Source organism: Lissotriton vulgaris, chromosome 1_1, assembly GCF_964263255.1.
Source record: "Lissotriton vulgaris chromosome 1_1, aLisVul1.2, whole genome shotgun sequence".
NCBI classification, from domain to species: Eukaryota; Metazoa; Chordata; class Amphibia; order Caudata; family Salamandridae; genus Lissotriton; species Lissotriton vulgaris.
Genome location: NC_141685.1, coordinates 1,367,951,105 through 1,367,972,203, shown reverse-complemented (window position 1 = coordinate 1,367,972,203; position 21,099 = coordinate 1,367,951,105). Strand labels below are relative to the sequence as shown.

General features: G+C 41.1%; 6 non-coding genes across 6 annotated transcripts; all 6 read left to right on the top strand.

Annotated features, from left to right (window-relative positions):
• Window positions 1–589: 589 nt before the first annotated feature.
• On the top strand, window positions 590–671 carry TRNAS-AGA (transfer RNA serine (anticodon AGA)). Its single transcript has one exon. It is a non-coding gene; the product is annotated as a tRNA-Ser (tRNA).
• A 2,868-nt stretch (window positions 672–3,539) lies between these two features.
• TRNAS-AGA (transfer RNA serine (anticodon AGA)) lies at window positions 3,540–3,621 on the top strand. The gene has a single exon. It is a non-coding gene; the product is annotated as a tRNA-Ser (tRNA).
• A 2,860-nt stretch (window positions 3,622–6,481) lies between these two features.
• Window positions 6,482–6,563, top strand: TRNAS-AGA (transfer RNA serine (anticodon AGA)). Its single transcript has one exon. It is a non-coding gene; the product is annotated as a tRNA-Ser (tRNA).
• Window positions 6,564–9,422: 2,859 nt separating this feature from the next.
• Window positions 9,423–9,504, top strand: TRNAS-AGA (transfer RNA serine (anticodon AGA)). Its single transcript has one exon. It is a non-coding gene; the product is annotated as a tRNA-Ser (tRNA).
• Window positions 9,505–15,307: 5,803 nt separating this feature from the next.
• TRNAS-AGA (transfer RNA serine (anticodon AGA)) lies at window positions 15,308–15,389 on the top strand. The gene has a single exon. It is a non-coding gene; the product is annotated as a tRNA-Ser (tRNA).
• Window positions 15,390–16,678: 1,289 nt separating this feature from the next.
• Window positions 16,679–16,750, top strand: TRNAH-GUG (transfer RNA histidin (anticodon GUG)). The gene has a single exon. It is a non-coding gene; the product is annotated as a tRNA-His (tRNA).
• Window positions 16,751–21,099: the final 4,349 nt, after the last annotated feature.

Sequence of the window (21,099 nt, the reverse complement as noted above, 5' to 3'; positions counted from 1 at the left end):
GGGAAGAAGCACGTGCACTTCAGCACTGATTAGTAGCGATAAAGTGATCAGAGTCCTAAGGCCAACAAAAATATACAGCAAAATGCGGAGGTGAAAAGCAAAAAGGTGGGGTTGGGACCACCTTAAGAATGCAAGGTCTAACAGAAACGAACTAAGGATAACATGAGTAAAACATCAGGTTTCTCTACAGCATTTGGTGAGACAAGTGGGCCTTCTTTTATCTTCCATAAATGCATTCTTTCCCGGACCCCTTTATTATATAGCTCTTCAAGGAAAAAATATAAAGCACTTACAAAGGAGCCTCAAATACTCAAAGATGGTAGACTTCTGTAATATGGGCCATATACTAAAAGCAGCACGAAAACAGAGTGCAATAGGGTCCAAAAAACTTGAGTGACCCATGAGAGTATGCATGCAAGCCTATGGTATTCCAAACTAGAGATATACGCATGCAATTTTTGTTTTTAGGAGAGAATGTGCCTGCTGAAAAAAACATTATTTTTAAAAAGTGCATTGCAGAATATCAGGAATTTGCTGTGGGACACTTTGAAAACTTGCATACAGATTATGTGCACACGCCTTACAGTCAGTTGTTGTGGCCGAGTGGTTAAGGCGATGGACTAGAAATCCATTGGGGTCTCCCCGCGCAGGTTTGAATCCTGCCGACAACGAGAATCTTTTTAACATCGGCTACAATTTCAGAAGTTAATCTTTAGTATTTCTTCCATGTCAGTTTTATAAATAGGTGGCTTATTTTGGTGTCACTATTGCCATATCACATATTTATTATCGCTCCACCTTTCATATCTTTGCTATAACTCTCGTCCTTCATTAGCGCTGGTGCAAATGCTTCAAATTATTATACCCTGGCTCTCTCGGTCATACCTGTGCATGCACTTGAAACTTACTTTACCAATAAAAGAAGCAAATAGAGAAATAAAATAAAAGTGCTAGCTGGATTAGGCAAACACACTTCATAAAACTGCATTTTCTTTTCTATTCTCCCCCGTGTTACAAGCTTAACCGCTCCCTGTGTAATTTCTCTTAACCTGCTGTTCCTGGAAGAGAATTTCATCTACAAGCTCTTTCTGTGTTTTTTCCTAGTCTTTTCTTTCCCCTTTCTTAGATTTGTAACTGTTCCTTTACGTGCTCTATTTAGGCGCCATTAATCTCATTTGAGCTCCTTGTACCTGCTGCTGTTTTCTCCACACCTCATACTGTCTTTTCCCTCTTTCTCTCTTTCTCTCTTTCTCTGCGGTTGGTGGCTACTTTCCAAAGCGTCTGATGCCCCAATGTTCCTTCGTCTTGTTGTCAGACGTGAATTTGAAAAGCAACAAAATTAACAAGCCTTTACCACTCACACATGGCAGAAGTTTATACTTTAATTCAATGAGCTAAGAAAAGTGTGTTGTGGGGCCCCTACGAGTCATGGTGCTTGCTTCATCATAATTAGGCATGCAGTCATTAGCCACAGCTCTGATTATGGGTCACTGAGGTCAGTTTCAATAATTCCTCAAAAACCTAACCATGCAGTCCCCCCTAACTGTGTAGTTATCTTGCTTTACTGCTGTTTGTGTGATTAGCTGGGAGGAGCTCACGGCAGCATCCTCCCAATAAAAGTGTAGATGGACCGTTCCTTAACTCTTTCTTGCTTCACATACAGATGGCTTGAGGAGGTACAGGGGAGATGCAGGTCTAATAAACAGAATAGAATATCTGCGCCAGGTGTGTTTCTCTGCATTGGTGTCCCATCACAGGCCCACCAGTGTATGTGTGATCTTTGACTCCTGCCAGTTCACAAGCAGGCGGCCAGGAAACGGTTTCAGCCTATCAACCACTGAGGAGATAAAGCCTTTGTATAAGGAATGAGGAAGCAATGAACACATTCAGACTATCACAGGAGTAGCCCTGAGTGTTCCGAATTATAATTTCTTGATGTCACTGTACGTTATTGTGCAAAAGTAGCTGGCTGTGATCATAAAGTGGTTAGTACTCTGCGTTGTGGCCGCAGCAACCTCGGTTCGAATCCGAGGTACGGCATTGTGGTTGGCAATGTCACGGCAGTTGGGATTTTCCTTTACAGAATTCCCAAATGTACCAGTTGTTTTTGTAAAATGTCTATTAAAAACAGATCCTTTTCAATATTTAAACGATATAACGACAAATTATTTAAACACACATCATTATAAGATGTAGGTATACTGTACTTACTGACATAAATTATCGTTCTTGAACATATTTGCGGTAAGGGGAGCGGAGCTCTATCCCAGGCCAATCAGAATGCAGATGAATGCAGTTGCAGTTGAGTGACCTGTGTTGTGGCTGTCTACAGGGAATGCACATATGTAGCTGTCTCGCAGCCCAATCCAGACGTCAATTGAAGACGGGTTTTCATGCAAATAGAGCAGTAAGTGCAGAGAAATGCTCACTTTCTAAAAATGGCATTTATACAATAGTAAGATTAAATCCAACCTCACCAGTACATAGGATTTATCAATAAATAAATAAAGCTTCTCCTCTCTAATATGGAATTACCCCCCAAAAAGTATAAGGGAATACCCAATGCTATCCTATGAGAGGGGCAGACCTCACAGTAGTGAAAAATGTAATAGACTGTTTGATACTACTAGGACATACAAACTACCACAGTACATGTCTTACCTTTTACTTACATAGCATGATGCCCCTAGGACTACCTAGGGCCTACCTTAGGGGTTACTGATATGTAATAAAATTGGAGTTTAAGGCTTGGCAAGTAGTTTTAAATGCCAAGTCGAAGTGACAGTACACTGCAGCACAGGCACTGCAGTGGCAGGCTTGAGACAGGTTTGAAATGCTATTTCTTTGGGCGGCACAATCAGTCCCTGGGTATATGGTATACCACTTTACAAGGGGCTTTCAAGTAAATTAAATCTGTCAGTCAGGTATACTCCAATTATACACATGATTAGGGAAGAAGCACGTGCACTTCAGCACTGATTAGTAGCGATAAAGTGATCAGAGTCCTAAGGCCAACAAAAAGATACAGCAAAATGCGGAGGTGAAAAGCAATAAGGTGGGGTTGGGACCACCTTAAGAATGCAAGGTCTAACAAAAACGAACTAAGGATAACATGAGTAAAACATCAGGTTTCTCTACAGCATTTGGTGAGACAAGTGGGCCTTGTTTTATCTTCCATAAATGCAATCTTTCCCGGACCCCTTTATTATATAGCTCTTCAAGGAAAAAATATAAAGCACTTACAAAGGAGCCTCAAATACTCAAAGATGGTAGACTTCTGTAATATGGGCCATATACTAAAAGCAGCACGAAAACAGAGTGCAATAGGGTCCAAAAAACTTGAGTGACCCATGAGAGTATGCATGCAAGCCTATGGTATTCCAAACTAGAGATATACGCATGCAATTTTTGTTTTTAGGAGAGAATGTGCCTGCTGAAAAAAACATTATTTTTAAAAAGTGCATTGCAGAATATCAGGAATTTGCTGAGGGACACCTTGAAAACTTGCATACAGATTATGTGCACACGGCTTTCAGTCAGTTGTTGTGGCCGAGTGGTTAAGGCGATGGACTAGAAATCCATTGGGGTCTCCCCGCGCAGGTTCGAATCCTGCCAACAACGAGAATCTTTTTAACATCGGCTACAATTTCAGAAGTTAACCTTTAGTTTTTCTTCCATGTCAGTTTTATAAATAGGTGGCCTATTTTGGTGTCACTATTGCCATATCACATATTTATTATCGCTCCCCTTTCATATCTTTGCTATAACTCTCGTCCTTCATTAGCGCTGGTGCAAACGCTTCAAATTATTATACCCTGGCTCTCTCGGTCATACCTGTGCATGCACTTGAAACTTACTTCACCAATAAAAGAAGCAAATAGAGAAATACAATAAAAGTGCTAGCTGGATTGGGAAAACACACTTCATAAAACTGCATTTTCTTTTCTATTCTCCCCCGTGTTACAAGCTTAACTGCTGCCTGTGTAATTTCTCTTAACCTGCTGTCCCTGGAAGAGAATTTCATCTACAGGCTCTTTCTGTGTTTTTTCCTAGTCTTTTCTTTCCCTTTTCTTAGATTTGTAACTGTTCCTTTACGTGCTCTATTTAGGCGCCATTAATTTCATTTGATCTCCTTGTACCTGCTGCTGTTTTCTCCACACCTCATACTGTCTTTTCCCTCTTTCTCTCTTTCTCTGCGGTTAGTGGCTACTTTCCAAAGCGTCTGATGCCCCAATGTTCCTTCGTCTTGTTGTCAGACGTGAATTTGAAAAGCAACAAAATTAACAAGCCTTTACCACTCACACATGGCAGAAGTTTATACTTTAATTCAATGAGCTCAGAAAAGTGTGTTGTGGGGCCCCTCCGAGCCATGGTGCTTGCTTCATCATAATTAGGCATGCAGTCATTAACCACAGCTCTGATTATGGGTCACTGAGGTCAGTTTCAATAATTCCTCAAAAACCTAACCATGCAGTCCCCCCTAACTGTGTAGTTATCTTGCTTTACTGCTGTTTGTGTGATTAGCTGGGAGGAGCTCACGGCAGCATCCTCCCAATAAAAGTGTAGATGGACCGTTCCTTAACTCTTTCTTGCTTCACATACAGATGGCTTGAGGAGGTACAGGGGAGATGCAGGTCTAATAAACAGAATAGAATATCTGCGCCAGGTGTGTTTCTCTGCATTGGTGTCCCATCACAGGCCCACCAGTGTATGTGTGATCTTTGACTCCTGCCAGTTCACAAGCAGGCGGCCAGGAAACGGTTTCAGCCTATCAACCACTGAGGAGATAAAGCCTTTGTATAAGGAATGAGGAAGCAATGAACACATTCAGCCTATCACAGGAGTAGCCCTGAGTGTTCCGAATTATAATTTCTTCATGTCACTGTACGTTATTGAGCCCAAGTAGCTCGCCGTGATCGTATAGTGGTTAGTACTCTGCGTTGTGGCCGCAGCAACCTCGTTTCGAATCCGAGTCACGCCATTGTGGTTGGCAATGTCACGGCAGTTGGGTTTTTCCTTTACAAAATTCACAAATGTACCAGTTGTTTTTGTAAAATGTCTATTAAAAACAGATCCTTTTCAATATTTAAAACGATCTAACGACAAATTATTTAAACACACATGATTATAAGATGTAGGTATACTGTACTTACTGACATAAATTATCGTTCTTGAACATATTTGCGGTAAGGGGAGCGGAGCTCTCCCCCAGGCCAATCAGAATGCAGATGAATGCAGTTGCAGTTGAGTGACCTGTGTTGTGGCTGTCTACAGGGAATGCACATATGTAGCTGTCTCGCAGCCCAATCCAGACGTCAATTGAAGACAGGTTTTCATGCAAATAGAGCAGTAAGTGCAGAGAAATGCTCACTCTCTAAAAATGGCATTTATACAATAGTAAGATTAAATCCAACCTCACCAGTAGATAGGATTTATCAATAAAAAAATAAAGCTTCTCCTCTCTGATATGGAATTACCCCCCAAAAAGTATAAGGGAATACCCAATGCTAACCTATGAGAGGGGCAGACCTCACAGTAGTGAAAAATGTAATAGACTGTTTGATACTACTAGGACATACAAACTTCCACAGTACATGTCTTACCTTTTACTTACATAGCATGATGCCCCTAGGACTACTTAGGGCCTACCTTAGGGGTTACTGATGTGTAATAAAATTGGAGTTTAAGGCTTGGCAAGTAGTTTTAAATGCCAAGTCGAAGTGGCAGTACACTGCAGCACAGGCACTGCAGTAGCAGGCTTGAGACAGGTTTGAAATGCTATTTCTTTGGGCAGTACAAGCAGTCCCTGGGTATATGGTATACCACTTTACAAGGGGCTTTCAAGTAAATTAAATCTGTCAGTCAGGTATACTCCAATTATACACATGATTAGGGAAGAAGCACGTGCACTTCAGCACTGATTAGTAGCGATAAAGTGATCAGAGTCCTAAGGCCAACAAAAAGATACAGCAAAATGCGGAGGTGAAAAGCAATAAGGTGGGGTTGGGACCACCTTAAGAATGCAAGGTCTAACAAAAACCAACTAAGGATAACATGAGTAAAACATCAGGTTTCTCTACAGCATTTGGTGAGACAAGTGGGCCTTCTTTTATCTTCCATAAATGCAATCTTTCCCGGACCCCTTTATTATATAGCTCTTCAAGGAAAAAATATAAAGCACTTACAAAGGAGCCTCAAATACTCAAAGATGGTAGACTTCTGTAATATGGGCCATATACTAAAAGCAGCACGAAAACAGAGTGCAATAGGGTCCAAAAAACTTGAGTGACCCATGAGAGTATGCATGCAAGCCTATGGTATTCCAAACTAGAGATATACGCATGCAATTTTTGTTTTTAGGAGAGAATGTGCCTGCTGAAAAAAACATTATTTTTAAAAAGTGCATTGCAGAATATCAGGAATTTGCTGTGGGACACCTTGAAAACTTGCATACAGTTTATGTGCACATGCCTTGCAGTCAGTTGTTGTGGCCGAGTGGTTAAGGCGATGGACTAGAAATCCATTGGGGTCTCCCCGCGCAGGTTCAAATCCTGCCGACAACGACAATCTTTTTAACATCGGCTACAATTTCAGAAGTTAACCTATAGTATTTCTTCCATGTCAGTTTTATAAATAGGTGGCTTATTTTGGTGTCACTATTGCCATATCACATATTTATTATCGCTCCCCCTTTCATATCTTTGCTATAACTCTCGTCCTTCATTAGCACTGGTGCAAACGCTTCAAATTATTATACCCTGGCTCTCTCAGTCATACCTGTGCATGCACTTGAAACTTACTTTACCAATAAAAGAAGCAAATAGAGAAATAAAATAAAAGTGCTAGCTGGATTAGGCAAACACACTTCATAAAACTGCATTTTCTTTTTTATTCTCCCCCGTGTTACAAGCTTAACTGCTCCCTGTGTAATTTCTCTTAACCTGCTGTCCCTGGAAGAGAATTTCATCTACAGGCTCTTTCTGTGTTTTTTTCTAGTCTTTTCTTTCCCTTTTCTTAGATTTGTAACTGTTCCTTTACGTGCTCTATTTAGGCGCCATTAATCTCATTTGAGCTCCTAGTACCTGCTGCTGTTTTCTCCACACCTCATACTGTCTTTTCCCTCTTTCTCTCTTTCTCTGCGGTTGGTGGCTACTTTCCAAAGCGTCTGATGCCCCAATGTTCCTTCATCTTGTTGTCAGACGTGAATTTGAAAAGCAACAAAATTAACAAGCCTTTACCACTCACACATGGCAGAAGTTTATACTTTAATTCAATGAGCTAAGAAAAGTGTGTTGTGGGGCCCCTACGAGCCATGGTGCTTGCTTCATCATAATTAGGCATGCAGTCATTAGCCACAGCTCTGATTATGGGTCACTGAGGTCAATTTCAATAATTCCTCAAAAACCTAACCATGCAATCCCCCCTAACTGTGTAGTTATCTTGCTTTACTGCTGTTTGTGTGATTAGCTGGGAGGAGCTCACGGCAGCATCCTCCCAATAAAAGTGTAGATGGACCGTTCCTTAACTCTTTCTTGCTTCACATACAGATGGCTTGAGGAGGTACAGGGGAGATGCAGGTCTGATAAACTGAATAGAATATCTGCGCCAGGTGTGTTTCTCTGCATTGGTGTCCCATCACAGGCCCACCAGTGTATGTGTGATCTTTGACTCCTGCCAGTTCACAAGCAGGCGGCCAGGAAACGGTTTCAGCCTATCAACCACTGAGGAGATAAAGCCTTTGTATAAGGAATGAGGAAGCAATGAACTTATTCAGCCTATCACAGGAGTAGCCCTGAGTGTTCCGAATTATAATTTCTTGATGTCACTGTACGTTATTATGCAAAAGTAGCTCGCCGTGATCGTATAGTGGTTAGTACTCTGCGTTGTGGCCGCAGCAACCTTGGTTCGAATCCGACTTATGGCATTGTGGTTGGCAATGCCACGGCAGTTGGCTATTTCCTTTACAGAATTCCAAAATGTACCAGTTGTTTTTGTAAAATGTCTATTAAAAACAGATCCTTTTCAATATTTAAACGATCTAACGACAAACTATTTAAACACACATGATTATAAGATGTAGGTATACTGTACTTACTGACATAAATTATCGTTCTTGAACATATTTGCGGTAAGGGGAGCGGAGCTCTCCCCCAGGCCAATCAGAATGCAGATGAATGCAGTTGCAGTTGAGTGACCTGTGTTGTGGCTGTCTACAGGGAATGCACATATGTAGCTGTCTCGCAGCCCAATCCAGACGTCAATTGAAGACAGGTTTTCATGCAAATAGAGCAGTAAGTGCAGAGAAATGCTCACTCTCTAAAAATGGCATTTATACAATAGTAAGATTAAATCCAACCTCACCAGTAGATAGGATTTATCAATAAATAAATAAAGCTTCTCCTCTCTGATATGGAATTACCCCCCAAAAAGTATAAGGAAATACCCAATGCTAACCTATGAGAGGGGCAGACCTCACAGTAGTGAAAAATGTAATAGACTGTTTGATACTACTAGGACATACAAACTACCACAGTACATGTCTTACCTTTTACTTACATAGCATGATGCCCCTAGGACTACCTAGGGCCTACTTTAGGGGTTACTGATATGTAATAAAATTGGAGTTTAAGGCTTGGCAAGTAGTTTTAAATGCCAAGTTGAAGTGGCAGTACACTGCAGCACAGGCACTGCAGTAGCAGGCTTGAGACAGGTTTGAAATGCTATTTTTTTGGGTGGCACAATCAGTCCCTGGGTATATGGTATACCACTTTACAAGGGGCTTTCAAGTAAATTAAATCTGTCAGTCAGGTATACTCCAATTATACACATGATTAGGGAAGAAGCACATGCACTTCAGCACTGATTAGTAGCGATAAAGTGATCAGAGTCCTAAGGCCAACAAAAAGATACAGCAAAATGCGGAGGTGAAAAGCAATAAGGTGGGGTTGGGACCACCTTAAGAATGCAAGGTCTAACGAAAATGAACTAAGGATAACATGAGTAAAATTCAGGTTTCTCTACAGCATTTGGTGAGACAAGTGGGCCTTCTTTTATCTTCCATAAATGCAATCTTTCCCAGACCCCTTTATTATATAGCTCTTCAAGGAAAAAATATAAAGCACTTACAAAGGAGCCTCAAATACTCAAAGATGGCAGACTTCTGTAATATGGGCCATATACTAAAAGCAGCACGAAAACAGAGTGCAATAGGGTCCAAAAAACTTGAGTGACCCATGAGAGTATGCATGCAAGCCTATGGTATTCCAAACTAGAGATATACGCATGCAATTTTTGTTTTTAGGAGAGAATGTGCCTGCTGAAAAAAACATTATTTTTAAAAAGTGCATTGCAGAATATCAGGAATTTGCTGTGGGACACCTTGAAAACTTGCATACAGATTATGTGCACTCGCCTTACAGTCCGTTGTTGTGGCCGAGTGGTTAAGGCGATGGACTAGAAATCCATTGGGGTCTCCCCGCGCAGGTTCGAATCCTGCCGACAACGACAATCTTTTTAACATCGGCTACAATTGCAGAAGTTAACCTTTAGTATTTCTTCCATGTCAGTTTTATAAATAGGTGGCTTATTTTGGTGTCACTATTGCCATATCACATATTTATTATCGCTCCCCCTTTCATATCTTTGCTATAACTCTCGTCCTTCACTAGCGCTGGTGCAAACGCTTCAAATTATTATACCCTGGCTCTCTCGGTCATACATGTGCATGCACTTGAAACTTACTTTACCAATAAAAGAAGCAAATAGAGAAATAAAATAAAAGTGCTAGTTGGATTAGGCAAACACACTTCATAAAACTGCATTTTCTTTTCTATTCTCCCCGGTGTTACAAGCTTAACTGCTCCCTGTGTAATTTCTCTTAACCTGCTGTTCCTGGAAGAGAATTTCATCTACTAGCTCTTTCTGTGTTTTTTCCTAGTCTTTTCTTTCCCTTTTCTTAGATTTGTAACTGTTCCTTTACGTGCTCTATTTAGGCGCCATTAATCTCATTTGAGCTCCTTGTACCTGCTGCTGTTTTCTCCACACCTCATACTGCCTTTTCCCTCTTTCTCTCTTTCTCTGCGGTTGGTGGCTACTTTCCAAAGCGTCTGATGCCCCAATGTTCCTTTGTCTTGTTGTCAGACGTGAATTTGAAAAGCAACAAAATTAACAAGCCTTTACCACTCACACATGGCAGAAGTTTATACTTTAATTCAATGAGCTAAGAAAAGTGTGTTGTGGGGCCCCTACGAGCCATGGTGCTTGCTTCATCATAATTAGGCATGCAGTCATTAACCACAGCTCTGATTATGGGTCACTGAGGTCAGTTTTAATAATTCCTCAAAAACCTAACCATGCAGTCCCCCCTAACTGTGTAGTTATCTTGCTTTACTGCTGTTTGTGTGATTAGCTGGGAGGAGCTCACGGCAGCATCCTCCCAATAAAAGTGTAGATGGACCGTTCCTTAACTCTTTCTTGCTTCACATACAGATGGCTTGAGGAGGTACAGGGGAGATGCAGGTCTAATAAACAGAATAGAATATCTGCGCCAGGTGTGTTTCTCTGCATTGGTGTCCCATCACAGGCCCACCAGTGTATGTGTGATCTTTGACTCCTGCCAGTTCACAAGCAGGCGGCCAGGAAACGGTTTCAGCCTATCAACCACTGAGGAGATAAAGCCTTTGTATAAGGAATGAGGAAGCAATGAACACATTCAGCCTATCACAGGAGTAGCCCTGAGTGTTCCGAATTATAATTTCTTCATGTCACTGTACATTATTGAGCCCAAGTAGCTCGCCATGATCGTATAGTGATTAGTACTCTGCGTTGTGGCCGCAGCAACCTCGGTTCGAAACCGAGTCACGGCATTGTGGTTGGCAATGTTACTGCAGTTGGGTTTTTCCTTTACAGAATTCCCAAATGTACCTGTTGTTTTTGTAAAATGTCTATTAAAAACAGATCCTTTTCAATATTTAAATGATCTAACGACAAATTATTTAAACACACATGATTATAAGATGTAGGTATACTGTACTTACTGACATAAATTATCGTTCTTGAATATATTTGCGGTAAGGGGAGCGGAGCTCTCCCCCAGGCCAATCAGAATGCAGATGAATGCAGTTGCAGTTGAGTGACCTGTGTTGTGGCTGTCTACAGGGAATGCACATATGTAGCTGTCTCGCAGCCCAATCCAAACGTCAATTGAAGACAGGTTTTCATGAAAATAGAGCAGTAAGTGCAGAGAAATGCTCACTCTCTAAAAATGGCATTTATACAATAGTAAGATTAAATCCAACCTCACCAGTAGATAGGATTTATCAATAAATAAATAAGGCTTCTCCTCTCTGATATGGAATTACCCCCCAAAAAGTATAAGGGAATACCCAACGCTAACCTATGATAGGGGCAGACCTCACAGTAGTGAAAAATGTAATAGACTGTTTGATACTACTAGGACATACAAACTACCACAGTACATGTCTTACCTTTTACTTACATAGCATGATGCCCCTGGGACTACTTAGGGCCTACCTTAGGGGTTACTGATATGTAATAAAATTGGAGTTTAAGGCTTGGCAAGTAGTTTTAAATGCCAAGTCGAAGTGGCAGTACACTGCAGCACAGGCACTGCAGTAGCAGGCTTGAGACAGGTTTGAAGTGCTATTTCTTTGGGCGGCACAAGCAGTCCCTGGGTATATGGTATACCACTTTACAAGGGGCTTTCAAGTAAATTAAATCTGTCAGTCAGGTATACTCCAATTATACACATGATTAGGGAAGAAGCACGTGCACTTCAGCACTGATTAGTAGCGATAAAGTGATCAGAGTCCTAAGGCCAACAAAAAGATACAGCAAAATGCGGAGGTGAAAAGCAATAAGGTGGGGTTGGGACCACCTTAAGAATGCAAGGTCTAACAAAAACGAACTAAGGATAACATGAGTAAAACATCAGGTTTCACTACAGCATTTGGTGAGACAAGTGGGACTTCTTTTATCTTCCATAAATGCAATCTTTCCTGGACCCCTTTATTATATAGCTCTTCAAGGAAAAAAATATAAAGCACTTACAAAGGAGCCTCAAATACTCATAGATGGTAGACTTCTGTAATATGGGCCATATACTAAAAGCAGCACGAAAACAGAGTGCAATAGGGTCCAAAAAACTTGAGTGACCCATGAGAGTATGCATGCAAGCCTATGGTATTCCAAACTAGAGATATACGCATGCAATTTTTGTTTTTAGGAGAGAATGTGCCTGCTGAAAAAAACATTTTTTTTAAAAAGTCCATTGCAGAATATTAGGAATTTGCTGTGGGACACCTTGAAAACTTGCATACAGATTATGTGCACCTGCCTTACAGTCAGTTGTTGTGGCCGAGTGGTTAAGGAGATGGACTAGAAATCCATTGGGGTCTCCCCGCGCAGGTTCGAATCCTGCCGACAACGAGAATCTTTTTAACATCGGCTACAATTTCAGAAGTAAACCTTTAGTATTTCTTCCATGTCAGTTTTATAAATAGGTGGCTTATTTTGGTGTCACTATTGCCATATCACATATTTATTATCGCTCCCCCTTTCATATCTTTGCTATAACTCTCGTCCTTCATTAGCGCTGGTGCAAACGCTTCAAATTATTATACCCGGGCTCTCTCGGTCATACCTGTGCATGCACATGAAACTTACTTTACCAATAAAAGAAGCAAAAATAGAAATAAAATAAAAGTGCTAGCTGGATTAGGCAAACACACTTCATAAAACGGTATTTTCTTTTCTATTCTCCCCCGTGTTACAAGCTTAACTGCTCCCTGTGTAATTTCTCTTAACCTGCTGTTCCTGGAAGAGAATTTCATCTACAAGCTCTTTCTGTATTTTTTCCTAGTCTTTTCTTTCCCTTTTCTTAGATTTGTAACTGTTCCTTTACGTGCTCTATTTAGGCGCCATTAATCTCATTTGAGCTCCTTGTACCTGCTGCTGTTTTCTCCACACCTCATACTGTCTTTTCCCTCTTTCTCTCTTTCTCTGCGGTTGGTGGCTACTTTCCAAAGCGCCTGATGCCCCAATGTTCCTTCGTCTTGTTGTCAGACGTGAATTTGAAAAGCAACAAAATTAACAAGCCTTTACCACTCACACATGGCAGGAGTTTATACTTTAATTCAATGAGCTAAGAAAAGTGTGTTGCGGGGCCCCTACGAGCCATGGTGCTTGCTTCATCATAATTAGGCATGCAGTCATTAGCCACAGATCTGATTATGGGTCACTGAGGTCAGTTTCAATAATTCCTCAAAAACCTAACCATGCAGTCCCCCCTAACTGTGTAGTTATCTTGCTTTACTGCTGTTTGTGTGATTAGCTGGGAGGAGCTAACGGCAGCATCCTCCCAATAAAAGTGTAGATGGACCGTTCCTTAACTCTTTCTTGCTTCACATACAGATGGCTTGAGGAGGTACAGGGGAGATGCAGGTCTAATAAACAGAATAGAATATCTGCGCCAGGTGTGTTTCTCTGCATTGGTGTCCCATCACAGGCCCACCAGTGTATGTGTGATCTTTGACTCCTACCAGTTCACAAGCAGGCGGCCAGGAAACGGTTTCAGCCTATCAACCACTGAGGAGATAAAGCCTTTGTATAAGGAATGAGGAAGCAATGAACACATTCAGCCTATCACAGGAGTAGCCCTGAGTGTTCCGAATTATAATTTCTTCATGTCACTGTACGTTATTGAGCCCAAGTAGCTCGCCGTGATCGTATAGTGGTTAGTACTCTGCGTTGTGGCCGCAGCAACCTTGGTTCGAATCCGCGTCGCGGCATTGTGGTTGGCAATGTCACGGCAGTTGGGTTTTTCCTTTACAGAATTCCCAAATGTACCAGTTGTTTTTGTAAAATGTCTATTAAAAACAGATCCTTTTCAATATTTAAATGATCTAATGACAAATTATTTAAACACACATGATTATAAGATGTAGGTATACTGTACTTACTGACATAAATTATCGTTCTTGAACATATTTGCGGTAAGGGGAGCGGAGCTCTCCCCCAGGCCAATCAGAATGCAGATGAATGCAGTTGCAGTTGAGTGACCTGTGTTGTGGCTGTCTACAGGGAATGCACATATGTAGCTGTCTCGCAGCCCAATCCAGACGTCAATTGAAGACAGGTTTTCATGCAAATAGAGCAGTAAGTGCAGAGAAATGCTCACTCTCTAAAAATGGCATTTATACAATAGTAAGATTAAATCCAACCTCACCAGTAGATAGAATTTATCAATAAATAAATAAAGCTTCTCCTCTCTGATATGGAATTACCCCCCAAAAAGTATAAGGGAATACCCAATGCTAACCTATGAGAGGGGCAGACCTCACAGTAGTGAAAAATGTAATAGACTGTTTGATACTACTAGGACATACAAACTACCACAGTACATGTCTTACCTTTTACTTACATAGCATGATGCCCCTAGGACTACCTAGGGCCTACCTTAGGGGTTACTGATATGTAATAAAATTGGAGTTTAAGGCTTGGCAAGTAGTTTTAAATGCCAAGTCGAAGTGGCAGTACACTGCAGCACAGGCACTGAAGTAGCAGGCTTGAGACAGGTTTGAAATGCTATTTCTTTGGGTGGCACATTCAGTCCCTGGGTATATGGTATACCACTTTACAAGAGGCTTTCAAGTAAATTAAATCTGTCAGTCAGGTATACTCCAATTATACACATGATTAGGGAAGAAGCACGTGCACTTCAGCACTGATTAGTAGCGATAAAGTGATCAGAGTCCTAAGGCCAACAAAAAGATACAGCAAAATGCGGAGGTGAAAAGCAATAAGGTGGGGTTGGGACCACCTTAAGAATGCAAGGTCTAACGAAAACGAACTAAGGATAACATGAGTAAAACGTCAGGTTTCTCTACAGCATTTGGTGAGACAAGTGGGCCTTCTTTTATCTTCCATAAATGCAATCTTTCCCGGACCCCTTTATTATATAGCTCTTCAAGGAAAAAATATAAAGCACTTACAAAGGAGCCTCAAATACTCAAAGTTGGTAGACTTCTGTAATATGGGCCATATACTAAAAGCAGCACGAAAACAGAGTGCAATAGGGTCCAAAAAACTTGAGTGACCCATGAGAGTATGTATGCAAGCCTATGGTATTCCAAACTAGAGATATACCCATGCAATTTTTGTTTTTAGGAGAGAATGTGCCTGCTGAAAAAAACATTATTTTTAAAAAGTGCATTGCAGAATATCAGGAATTTGCTGTGGAACACCTTGAAAACTTGCATACAGATTATGTGCACATGCCTTACAGTCAGTTGTTGTGGCCGAGTGGTTAAGGCGATGGACTAGAAATCCATTGGGGTCTCCCCGCGCAGGTTCGAATCCTGCCGACAACGAGAAGCTTTTTAACATCGGCTACAATTTCAGAAGTTAACCTTTAGTATTTCTTCCATGTCAGTTTTATAAATAGGTGGCTTATTTTGGTGTCACTATTGCCATATCACATATTTATTATCGCTCCCCCTTTCATATCTTTTCTATAACTCTCGTCCTTCATTAGCGCTGGTGCAAACGCTTCAAATTATTATACCCTGGCTCTCTCGGTCATACCTGTGCATGCACTTGAAACTTACTTTACCAATAAAAGAAGCAAATAGAGAAATAAAATAAAAGTGCTAGCTGGATTAGGCAAACACAATTCATAAAACTGCATTTTCTTTTCTATTCTCCCCGGTGTTACAAGCTTAACTGCTCCCTGTGTAATTTCTCTTAACCTGCTGTTCCTGGAAGAGAATTTCATCTACTAGCTCTTTCTGTGTTTTTTCCTAGTCTTTTCTTTCCCTTTTCTTAGATTTGTAACTGTTCCTTTACGTGCTCTATTTAGGCGCCATTAATCTCATTTGAGCTCCTTGTACCTGCTGCTGTTTTCTCCACACCTCATACTGCCTTTTCCCTCTTTCTCTCTTTCTCTGCGGTTGGTGGCTACTTTCCAAAGCGTCTGATGCCCCAATGTTCCTTCGTCTTGTTGTCAGACGTGAATTTGAAAAGCAACAAAATTAACAAGCCTTTACCACTCACACATGGCAGAAGTTTATACTTTAATTCAATGAGCTAAGAAAAGTGTGTTGTGGGGCCCCTACGAGCCATGGTGCTTGCTTCATCATAATTAGGCATGCAGTCATTAGCCACAGCTCTGATTATGGGTCACTGAGGTCAGTTTCAATAATTCCTCAAAAACCTAACCATGCAGTCCCCCCTAACTGTGTAGTTATCTTGCTTTACTGCTGTATGTGTGATTAGCTGGGAGGAGCTCACGGCAGCATCCTCCCAATAAAAGTGTAGATGGACCGTTCCTTAACTCTTTCTTGCTTCACATACAGATGGCTTCAGGAGGTACAGGGGAGTTGCAGGTCTAATAAACAGAATAGAATATCTGCGCCAGGTGTGTTTCTCTGCATTGGTGTCCCATCACAGGCCCACCAGTGTATGTGTGATCTTTGACTCCTGCCAGTTCACAAGCAGGCGGCCAGAAAACGGTTTCAGCCTATCAACCACTGAGGAGATAAAGCCTTTGTATAAGGAATGAGGAAGCAATGAACACATTCAGCCTATCACAGGAGTAGCCCTGAGTGTTCCGAATTATAATTTCTTCATGTCACTGTACGTTATTTAGCCCAAGTAGCTCGCCATGATCGTATAGTGGTTAGTACTCTGCGTTGTGGCCGCAGCAACCTCGGTTCGAATCCGAGTCACGGCATTGTGGTTGGCAATTTCACTACAGTTGGGTTTTTCCTTTACAGAATTCCCAAATGTACCAGTTGTTTTTGTAAAATGTCTATTAAAAATAGATCCTTTTCAATATTTAAATGATCTAACGACAAATTATTTAAACACACATGATTATAAGATGTAGGTATACTGTACTTACTGACATAAATTATCGTTCTTGAACATATTTGCGGTAAGGGGAGCGGAGCTCTCCCCCAGGCCAATCAGAATGCAGATGAATGCAGTTGCAGTTGAGTGACCTGTGTTGTGGCTGTCTACAGGGAATGCACATATGTAGCTGTCTCGCAGCCCAATCCAGAGGTCAATTGGAGACAGGTTTTCATGCAAATAGAGCAGTAAGTGCAGAGAAATGCTCACTCTCTAAAAATGGCATTTATACAATAGTAAGATTAAATCCAACCTCACCAGTAGACAGGATTTATCAATAAATAAATAAGGCTTCTCCTCTCTGATATGTAATTACCCCCCAAAAAGTATAAGGGAATACCCAATGCTAACCTATGAGAGGGGCAGACCTCACAGTAGTGAAAAATGTAATAGACTGTTTGATACTACTAGGACATACAAACTACCACAGTACATGTCTTACCTTTTACTTACATAGCATGATGCCCCTAGGACTACTTAGGGCCTACCTTAGGGGTTACTGATATGTAATAAAATTGGAGTTTAAGGCTTGGCAAGTAGTTTTAAATGCCAAGTCGAAGTGGCAGTACACTGCAGCACAGGCACTGCAGTAGCAGGCTTGAGACAGGTTTGAAATGCTATTTCTTTGGGCAGCACAAGCAGTCCCTGGGTATATGGTATACCACTTTACAAGGGGCTTTCAAGTAAATTAAATCTGTCAGTCAGGTATACTCCAATTATACACATGATTAAGGAAGAAGCAAGTGCACTTCAGCACTGATTAGTAGCGATAAAGTGATCAGAGTCCTAAGGCCAACAAAAAGATACAGCAAAATGCGGAGGTGAAAAGCAATAAGGTGGGGTTGGGACCACCTTAAGAATGCAAGGTCTAACAAAAACGAACTAAGGATAACATGAGTAAAACATCAGGTTTCTCTACAGCATTTGGTGAGACAAGTGGGCCTTCTTTTATCTTCCATAAATGCAATCTTTCCCGGACCCCTTTATTATATAGCTCTTCAAGGAAAAAAATATAAAGTACTTACAAAGGAGCCTCAAATACTCAAAGATGGTAGACTTCTGTAATATGGGCCATATACTAAAAGCAGCACGAAAACAGAGTGCAATAGGGTCCAAAAAACTTGAGTGACCCATGAGAGTATGCATGCAAGCCTATGGTATTCCAAACTAGAGATATACGCATGCAATTTTTGTTTTTAGGAGAGAATGTGCCTGCTGAAAAAAACAATATTTTTAAAAAGTGCATTGCAGAATATCAGGAATTTGCTGTGGGACACCTTGAAAACTTGCATACAGATTATGTGCACACGTCTTACAGTCAGTTGTTGTGGCCGAGTGGTTCAGGCGATGGACTAGAAATCCATTGGGGTCTCCCCGCGCAGGTTCGAATCCTGCCGACAAGGAGATTTTTTTTAACATTTGCTACAATTTCAGAAGTTAACCTTTAGTATTTCTTCCATGTCAGTTTTATAAATAGGTAGCTTATTTTGGTGTCACTATTGCCATATCACATACTTATTATCGCTCCCCCTTTCATATCTTTGCTATAACTCTCGTCCTTCATTAGCGCTGGTGCAAACGCTTCAAATTATTATACCCTGGCTCTCTCGGTCATACCTGTGCATGCACTTGAAACTTACTTTACCAATAAAAGAAGGCAATAGAGAAATAAAATAAAAGTGCTAGCTGGTTTAGGAAAACACACTTCATAAAACTGCATTTTCTTTTCTATTCTCCCCGGTGTTACAAGCTTAACTGCTCCCTGTGTAATTTCTCTTAACCTGCTGTTCCTGGAAGAGAATTTCATCTACAAGCTCTTTCTGTGTTTTTTCCTAGTCTTTTCTTTCCCTTTTCTTAGATTTGTAACTGTTCCTCTACGTGCTCTATTTAGGCGCCATTAATCTCATTTGAGCTCCTTGTACCTGCTACTGTTTTCTCCACACCTCATACTGTCTTTTCCCTCTTTCTCTCTTTCTCTGCGGTTGGTGGCTACTTTCCAAAGCGTCTGATGCCCCAATGTTCCTTCGTCTTGTTGTCAGAAGTGAATTTGAAAAGCAACAAAATTAACAAGCCTTTACCACTCACACATGGCAGAAGTTTATACTTGAATTCAATGAGCTAAGAAAAGTGTGTTGTGGGGCCCCTACGAGTCATGGTGCTTGCTTCATCATAATTAGGCATGCAGTCATTAGCCACAGCTCTGATTATGGGTCACTGAGGTCAGTTTCAATAATTCCTCAAAAACCTAACCATGCAGTCCCCCCTAACTGTGTAGTTATCTTGCTTTACTGCTGTTTGTGTGATTAGCTGGGAGGAGCTCACGGCAGCATCCTCCCAATAAAAGTGTAGATGGACCGTTCCTTAACTCTTTCTTGCTTCACATACAGATGGCTTGAGGAGGTACAGGGGAGATGCAGGTCTAATAAACAGAATAGGATATCTGTGCCAGGTGTGTTTCTCTGCATTGGTGTCCCATCACAGGCCCACCAGTGTATGTGTGATCTTTGACTCCTTCCAGTTCACATGCAGGTGGCCAGGAAACGGTTTCAGCCTATCAACCACTGAGGAAATAAAGCCTTTGTATAAGGAATGAGGAAGCAATGAACATATTCAGCCTATCACAGGAGTAGCCCTGAGTGTTCCGAATTATAATTTCATCATGTCACTGTACGTTATTGAGCCCAAGTAGCTCGCCGTGATCGTATAGTGGTTAGTACTCTGCGTTGTGACCGCAGCAACCTCGATTCGATTCCGAGTCACGGCATTGTGGTTGGCAATGTCACGGCAGTTGGGTTTTTCCTTTACAGAATTCCCAAATGTACCAGTTGTTTTTGTAAAATGTCTATTAAAAACAGATCCTTTTCAATATTTAAACGATCTAACGACAAAATATTTAAACACACATGATTATAAGATGTAGGTATACTGTACTTACTGACATAAATTATCGTTCTTGAACATATTTGCGGTAAGGGGAGCGGAGCTCTCCCCCAGGCCAATCAGAATGCAGATGAATGCAGTTGCAGTTGAGTGACCTGTGTTGTGGCTGTCTACAGGGAATGCACATATGTAGCTGTCTCGCAGCCCAATCCAGAGGTCAATTGGAGACAGGTTTTCATGCAAATAGAGCAGTAAGTGCAGAGAAATGCTCACTCTCTAAAAATGGCATTTATACAATAGTAAGATTAAATCCAACCTCACCAGTAGATAGGATTTATCAATAAATAAATAAAGCTTCTCCTCTCTGATATGGAATTACCCCCCAAAAAGTATAAGGGAATACCCAATGCTAACCTATGAGAGGGGCAGACCTCACAGTAGTGAAAAATGTAATAGACTGTTTGATACTACTAGGACATACAAACTACCACAGTACATGTCTTACCTTTTACTTACATAGCATGATGCCCCTAGGACTACTTAGGGCCTACCTTAGGGGTTACTGATATGTAATAAAATTGGAGTTTAAGGCTTGGCAAGTAGTTTTAAATGCCAAGTCGAAGTGGCAGTACACTGCAGCACAGGCACTGCAGTAGCAGGCTTGAGACAGGTTTGAAATGCTATTTCTTTGGGCAGCACAAGCAGTCCCTGGGTATATGGTATACCACTTTACAAGGGGCTTTCAAGTAAATTAAATCTGTCAGTCAGGTATACTCCAATTATACACATGATTAAGGAAGAAGCACGTGCACTTCAGCACTGATTAGTAGCGATAAAGTGATCAGAGTCCTAAGGCCAACAAAAAGATACAGCAAAATGCGGAGGTGAAAAGCAATAAGGTGGGGTTGGGACCACCTTAAGAATGCAAGGTCTAACAAAAACGAACTAAGGATAACATGAGTAAAACATCAGGTTTCTCTACAGCATTTGGTGAGACAAGTGGGCCTTCTTTTATCTTCCATAAATGCAATCTTTCCCGGACCCCTTTATTATATAGCTCTTCAAGGAAAAAAATATAAAGCACTTACAAAGGAGCCTCAAATACTCAAAGATGGTAGACTTCTGTAATATGGGCCATATACTAAAAGCAGCACGAAAACGGAGTGCAATAGGGTCCAAAAAACTTGAGTGACCCATGAGAGCATGCATGCAAGCCTATGGTATTCCAAACTAGAGATATACGCATGCAATTTTTGTTTTTAGGAGAGAATGTGCCTGCTGAAAAAAACA